The sequence below is a fragment of the Myotis davidii genome, unplaced genomic scaffold (genome assembly GCF_000327345.1).
Source record: "Myotis davidii unplaced genomic scaffold, ASM32734v1 scaffold428, whole genome shotgun sequence".
NCBI classification, from domain to species: Eukaryota; Metazoa; Chordata; class Mammalia; order Chiroptera; family Vespertilionidae; genus Myotis; species Myotis davidii.
The window spans coordinates 168,691-176,592 of record NW_006299834.1 but is presented as its reverse complement, the minus strand read 5'-3'; positions in this window follow the sequence as shown (position 1 = coordinate 176,592).

The following is a 7,902-nucleotide window of genomic DNA, read 5'->3' as shown; positions in this document are numbered from 1 at the left end:
GAGCCCCTAGCAAGGAGGGAGGACGGAGGAGATGCCGGGAAGATGTGTTTGAGGTGAGGGAGCGCTACGGAGGCAGCGGGACTGCAGGGCCCGAGCTCCCAGAGAAGGGGGACTCGGCCGTGAGGCTGGTAGCCTGCCCCGCTGTTCCCGGGAGACGCAGACGGCCGTCCATGTGCAGCGGCCGCCCCGAGAGCCTGGGAGCCGCCCCGAGAGCCTGGGAGCCGAGCAGAAAGCAAGCAGGAAGCGGCAGCTCGTCGGAGCTCTGGGAAACCGTGCGCAGCCGGGAGACACCCCTCAGAGCTCAGGGCTGTCGGGCACACAGGACTCAAGAGCTAAATTCCAGGAGGAAAAAGGCAGAGGCGCTGGCTGGTGCTGCCCGGTGGTTAGAGCATTAGCCCGGGCACCGAAGGGTCTTGTGTTTGGTTCCTGGTTGCAGGTTGGATCTGGTCCCAGTCAGGACATGCACAGGAAGCAGCCAGTTGATATGTCTCTCTTCTCTCTTCTCTCTCCCTCTCTCTCTCTCTCCCCACTCCCTCCCTCCCACTGATAATCAATGAAAAAAATATCCTTGGCTGAGGATTCACCAAAAAACCCACAAAAAAACAAAGAGCAGAGAGGAGTGAGTCCAGTACTTCCTCCATCTCCCCTTTGTGAAACTTGCCAAATCCTAAGTAGAAAGTGGCTGCTAAGAGGCTGAAACCTAAGCAGGATCTAGTAGATGCATGGGATGTGGGGAAAAACGCATCTGAGTCCAGAGCACCGAGGAGGGAGAGGCCACAGTCTCGGGCGGACCTCTGCAGGCAGCCGGGTCCTAGGAACAGGGTGAACCCGAGGACGAGCGCCCGGAGGAAAGACTAAGCCCGGCACTGCATCGGCGGCCCTGGTGGATAAAGGGCATCTCCCCACATCTAAATGCCTTCAGAAGCTAACGTAACCCCCTCGAGGGGACTGTAACATTATACAGACACGCTACAAGTTTGTGCACCATGTTCACCACTCACCAAAAACCCCCCAAGACGTACCGGTAACTGGAACAAGAGGGAAAACGTAAAATAAACATCCCACAGGGGGAGGGGGGTCCCAATACTGGCGTTACCAGGAACAGACATGAATATATATGATTGCGGTTTGTATGTTCCAGGAAAGAGGTGACAAGATGAGGAATGTCAGCCCAAAGTTGGAATTTACCAAAAAAAAAGCGAAAGGAAAAGCTAGAGATGAAAAATACAAGAACTGAAAACAAGAATTCAATAGATGGTGTTGGCCGCAGAGTGGACTAGGCCGAAAGGGAGTTAATTTAACTAGAAAATGAGTAAGAAATGTCTCGATGAAAGCACAGAGTGACAAGAGGAAAAATACAGGCAAGATAATACGAGACACCGGAGTCAGTTAAAAGGTACAACACACACATAATTGGCATCCCAGAAGTGGGACGAGAAGTAAGCTAGGCGGAAGCAATGTTTGAAAGAGTAATTTCTAAGACGTTTCCAAATCTGATGAAGCAAAACCAGAGACAAAATCTGACAGCACCTGCGTTACCTTCCGTGCGGCAACCACGAGACCGACAGGCAGACTCCTCTCAAAAATGAAGCCGTCCCGAAGGCTATGGGCACGGGAGGAAGACCAAAGAGCCGAGAGAAAATGACGGCCCCTCAAACGTCCCTCAGAGAGAGAAGCCAGACCCAGAGAGCGGGGGTGAGCGTCCGGCCGGGCTGGTCTGAATGACGGGCCCGCGGAGCCCATTAGCGGAAAGGTGGTCCCGGTCCGTGTGCTCCGGTGCAGTGTTTTACGCAGAAATAAGTAACTGACACCTAAGGGGGGTGATGGCCCGGCCAGGTAGCTCAGTTGGTTATAGCGTCGTCTGATACACCACCATTGTGGGTTCGATCTCCAGTCAGGGCACACACAAGAAGCCATCAGTGAATGTGTCAATAAGTGGAACAACAAATCCATGTTTCTCTCTCTCTCTTTTTCTCTCTCTCTCAAAAAAAAGCCACAATTAAAATAATGAAGAAAAGAAAAGTGAAAGGACAAAATTAAAGATGCAAAAATCTACACTAATAAAAGAGAAACATGGTAATTGGCGTACGACCGCTACCCTTCCCATTGGCTAATCAGCAAGATATGCAAATTAACTGGCAGCCAAGATGGCGGCCGGCAGCCAGGCAGCTGATGCGAACAGGGAGGCTTGCTTGCTTCAGTGATGGAGGACTCCAACGTTCCCAGCGGGGCTTCAGCCAGCCGGGCTGGATCATTGTATCAAATACAGACAGTAAATAAAGGCCAGAAACCTGTTTTCAACAGCCAAGGCCTCAGAGCTAAAGCTGGCCCAGAATAAAAAAAGAAAAAAGAAAAAAAGGAGCGGGTGGGAGCTTCAGTCCCAGCCTGAAAACAGCCCTCAGCCCCTCACCCAGGCTGGCCAGGCACCCCAGTGGGGACCCTCACCCTGATCCAGGACACCCTTCAGGGCAAACCAGACGGCCCCACCCATGCACCGAGCCTCTATTCTATCTAGTAAAAGGGTAATATGCCTCCCAGCACTGGGATCAGCGGAGCCGAGAGGCCTCCCGGCACTGGGATCAGCGTGATAGGGGGCAGCGCCCAAACCCCCTGATCACCCTGCAGCTCTGTGTGTGACAAGGGGCGGGGTGTCAACCCGCCCCCCACGGGCCCTGCTCTGTGTGTGACGGGGGGCGGTGCCCCAACTCCCCTATCGGCCCTACTTTGTGAGTGACAGGGGGGAGCTCCTCAACCCCCTGATCAGCCCTGCTCTGTGCGTGACAGGGGGTGGCGCCACAACCTCCCCATCGACCCTGCCTTGAGTGTGACAGGGGACGGTGCCCCAATCCCCCAATCGGCCCTACCCTGAGCGTGACTGGGGGTGGCATCGCAACCTCCCGATCACCCTGCTCTGTGCATGACAGGGGGCACCCCAACTCCCCAATCGGCCCTGCTCTGAGCCCGACCAGGGGCTGCACCCAGGGATTGGGCCTGCCCTCTGCCACCCGGGAGCAGGCCTAAGCCAGCAGGTCGTTATCTCCCGAGGGGTCCCAGACTGCGAGAGGGCACAGGCCGGGCTGAGGGACCCCCCCTTCCCCCGAGTGCACAAATTTTTGTGCACCGGGCCTCTAGTCTTAAAATATTAGCAACTCAGAATCTGGCTAAAGAGACAAAGAACAGTGCCTCGGGATCGAGTGGGTTTACGCTGGGATGCGAGATTGCTCGGGCAGAGGAGGGTCCAGCCAGGTGGCTCCCCACGTGGGAGGAACATCACACACGGTCATATGTTTATCTCACCTGTAGGAAAGCCCTTGATCAAATTCGACGCCCATTTATGGCTTTAAAGTGTAAGTGACCTCAGAAGAGAGGAAAGAAACTTCTTTAACCTGATGACAGGCGTCTACAAAGCCTCCAGCAAACATCACACTCAGTGAAAGATTGAAAACCCCTCCCCGAGGTCAGGAACACATCGGGGTGCCCACGACCACCACATTCGCTCTAGATTAAGGGGGACAAACAGGCAAGAAGAGGGCCCGCATGAGGCCTGGGGAAAGGAGAAATAAAGCTGTCGGCACGCACACATGACACGGCTGGTGCTGGTCGGTAATTACCCCCACGGACAGCCAGAGCGTTCCGGAGAGAAAGCGAATCAGGTCTTTAAAAGTGGAGAGCGAGGCCGTGCTCACAGATGAGAAGACGCAAGGTGACGGTTTTAATGCTGCACAAATCGACCTGCACATCGAACGCTCTCCCGGCCTGAACCCCATCAGGCGTGCGTGTGCGTGCATGTGTGCATGTGTGCGTGCGTGTGCATGTGTGCATGTGCATGTGCGTGTGTGCGTGTGTGTGTGTGTGTGCATGTGTGCGTGTGTGCATGTGCATGTGCATGCATGTGTGCGTGTGTGTACGTGTGTGTGTGCGTGCATGTGCACGTGTGCGTATATGTGCGTGTGTGCATGCATGTGTGTGTGTGTGTAAATGGATAAGCTGACCCTAATATTGATGTGGAAATGAAAGGATCTATAATATTCAAAACAACCTCAAAAAAACAGAGCCAAGCGGGAACTCCCGGTCAGTCCTGGCTGTGAGACTTAGCAGCAGGCAAACACAGACATTCACGTGAGCACGGAGGAGGCCTGTGAGGGCACGAAAGGTGGCAGCCTCACGGAGGGGGCATCGTGGCCACGGGGAGAAAACGGGCTCCCTCCGGAAGCACAGGTGTGGAGGCAGGTGCGGGTGGGATTGAAGCATAGTAACCTCCATCTTGTATGGAAAACTGCTGTTTGGAATTCTCTGCTATTGTTAGATAATCCCTTGTCCTGTAAGCTCTGTCATTATAAACCCTGTCACTTTAAGACAGTCTGTTATTCTGTAAAATGACTGTTTTTAGTTCAAATAATAGAAAAAGATAAACTTAACTGTCTGACCTTGCAAGCTGGCCATCCAATGTAATAGGCTAATACTGATAACAATTCCCATATTCTTATGCCAGACTCATTATGTATTCAAGGCTGCCACTGTCTGTCACAATAACGCACACAGAGCCCTCTGTAATATCTGCAAACAAAGAGGCTCGGAAAGTATAAATACAAGAGACCTCCTGTGTGTGGTGCTCAGAATTTGACAGAGTGATCTGCCCTGAACCTGCAATAAAGATGACTCCTAACTAACTGGCTCATTAGGCGTCTTGCCCGGCTCGCGGATTTGTGACACAAGAGGATGAGCACACCTGAGGGTCGCGAGCACTCTCTCTGGACGCTTGGTGCAACTGCAAAACTCTTGTTACTACCCCATTTTACAGATGAGGAAGCCGAGGCTCAGAGAAATGAAGCCCTTTGCCCAACGTCACATGGGGCCACAATTCAAGCATAGATCCGCCTCTATAGTCTGTGTGTCTAGTAACAGACACTGGCCCCGGTCAGAGAAGAGACCCCAGGAGTGATGGGGTTAGGGGGGCACTCAAGCAGGGCTGTGCCCCAACCAAGGGGAACTCCGGGGTGGCTGCTGTCTCCCCTCCTGGCAGCCTGTGGCTTCTGCAGTCCCTGCAGCTGGATTGCACAGCCCAGATGTTGTCTGCGTCCACACAACACTGGGGCGGCCAGAAGGAGGGCCGGGACTAACACCTGGCACAGCCTGGAGTGCTGGACATCCCTCTCAGCACACGGGGTGCGCTCCCCTTTACCCGCCCAGGCCCAGTCCTGCAGGGAGGCGGAGCCAGATGTTGGCTCCAAACAATCCTGTGTCCTTCCGTGTGCCCCCGGGTCACACAGGAGCCGGGAGGGACGCACACGGAGCCTGGGGTACAAGAGTAGCTATGGGTGTGGAGCGGGGCAGCTTCACCCCAGACCCCAGCCCAGAGCGGGAGCTGGAGTCAGTGACTAGAGGGCTGGGTCTCAGCTTCCTCTTCATGACGTGGGCACGGCCCCCACTCACGCAGTATCGATCAGGATGGCAGAAGTCTGCTCCTGGCACCCAGCACATAGCAGGTGCACAGAAAACAAGCCGGCGGGGCTGGAGGGGCTGTGGCCTGGAAGTCCTCTGCCCAAGTCACACACGAGGGGTTGGTTAGGACCAAGTTTGGGACCTGAGCCCCCTGTACCCCAGACTCCAGGGAGCAGAGCGGGACCTTCTCAACTCCATAAATTCTTGGGGGACAGAGGTTCCCAGCATCACGCAGCCCTGCATGGAGCCTCCGGCCCTTCTTAGTAAACGGCTGTCCTGCAACAGGAACCTCGCGAGGGGGGTCCGCTGTGCAGAGGACGGCGTTGGAACCGGGGTGCCCGCCGGCTGATGGCCCCAGAGCAGGAGCCGGCGCTGTGGGGACACTCTCCAGTGTCAGAGGTCCCCTTGGTGACCAGAGGCCCTGGGCCTCATGGCCACATATGCCCACAGACTCCCATTCCCACACCTGAGAAGCTGCGTGGCCTCTGGGTCCCAGTGTCCTCAGCGGTAACATGGCGTCACCCTGTGGCCTCTGTACAGAATGGCGAGTGGGTGCGTAAAACTGGGCCTGCCTCCTGCAAACACCGAACCTGTGTTAGCTGCTTTATTACTGTGGTATTGTTACTATTACTTTATCTTTTTATTGATTTCGGAGAGGAAGGGGGAGGGAGAGAGAGATAGAAATATCCATGATGAGAGAGAATCATGGATTGGCTGCCTCCTGCACGCCCCACACTGGGGTTCGAGTCTGCAACCTGGGCATGTGCCCTGACTGGGAATGGAACTGTGACCTTCTGGTTCATAGGTCGACGCTCAACCCCTGAGCCACGCTGGCTGGGCTGTGTTATTATTATTAAAGTGGCCTCCCAGCAAGAAGGATTGTGGGGGGCTAGAAAGAGATGGGGCTCCAGGCCAGAGGAGTCCAATTGCCACGTGGCCCCAGAACGTCCCTTCTTCCCGCCCCTTGGACAGGTGAGCGGGAGGCTGGATCATAGGAAGAACTTGAGGGGTGGTGGTGAGCACCCCATCCCCAGAGGTATGCAAGCCTCGGAGCTGGATGCAGGCACCTGTGCCCCGGTGTCTCCACCTGAGAATGGACAGTGAGGGCTGCCAGGGACTGCGTTCTGGGCAGAGCCTGAGCACAGCGCTGGCATGAAGGGACCCCGGCTAGGGCTCCTGTCACACGCGTGGAGGGTGGCGACGGCGGCGTAGGCCTCACACTGCACCCTCTGGGGCTGGCAGCAAAGCAGCGAGGCTGGGTGGGGAGCTCACTCCTCAGCGCATTAGTCCTGCTCCCCGTCTCAATTATCATTCCTAGGCCCCCGGGCGGCTTTATGGAGTGGAAAAATCCATTAAGGTTTTTAAAGCAAAGCTCAAGACATAATCACCTCATCGCAGGGGTCTTTACTGCTGGGCGGGGCCAGCCCTCCCCTCCAGCTCTGGCCTGGCTGGGGGGGGGGGGGGGCTGTGCGTACAGGCAGCCAGGTGAGCCCGTGGCACTCCCAACAGGAGAGGGTGCCCGCTCCTGACCAATCTGCCACACCTGGATCCGGTCTCTCCGGCTCATCCATTGCCCCCAGAGTCACCTTTAAAAGTCTGAGTCTGACCGTGACTTTCTTCTGCCTCACATCTCCAATGGCTCCCCAGTGCCCTCAGCCAGCGCCGGCTGGCGACTCCAAGTCTGAGTGCAAGGCCCCGTGGGGCAGCCTCTCCGGAATCCCTCCACCACTTCCCAGCAGGCACCTAACCTCCCGGGACCCCGAGTCCTCATCTGTAAATGGTGTAAAAGCACCGCGGTGGGCGGGGCTGAGAGAATAATGAGATCTCAGAGGGGGAGCGCAGCCTGGCGCCTGGCACCATGCCAGCCATTGCGACCGCGTCTCCTCCTGCGCACCCCACCCCCCAACTCCCTCGCAGCTCAGCCTTGCTGTATGCACACCTGGCGATGTCTCGTTCCCGGCCTGGCTACCTCATTCCCGGCCTGGCTGGTGTACAAGGCTCCGCTCAGGGAGCCCTCTTCCAGGAAGCCCTCCCTGATTACCCAGAGTGGCCCGGAGCTTCCACACGGATGCTCCTGCCTCTGTGCAGGGATGAGCCCCTCGAAGTCAGGGCCCATCTCTGGGTCCTCAGCACCCAGCACAGGCCCAGGCCCAGAGGGGTGCATTGAGGGGTGTCATCTGACATGGCACCTGGAAGCTTCTAACTCAGCTCTGAGCACGTCCCAACCCTTGATGGCCTTGGCCTGCCCCTGTCCTGGCATTCACGGCCCTCTGCAGGCTTGGTCCGCCTCCTTCTTGCCTCAGGCCTTTGCACATGCTCTTCCCTCTATCTGGAATGTTCTTCCCTGTTCCTCTTAGGGTGGTCCTGGGTGGGAGGCAAGAGGATGAGGGGCAGGCGAAGCTCAGAGCTGCTACAGCGTTGAGAGGTCTGGACATGGAGCACACGCAGTAGCACCATGGC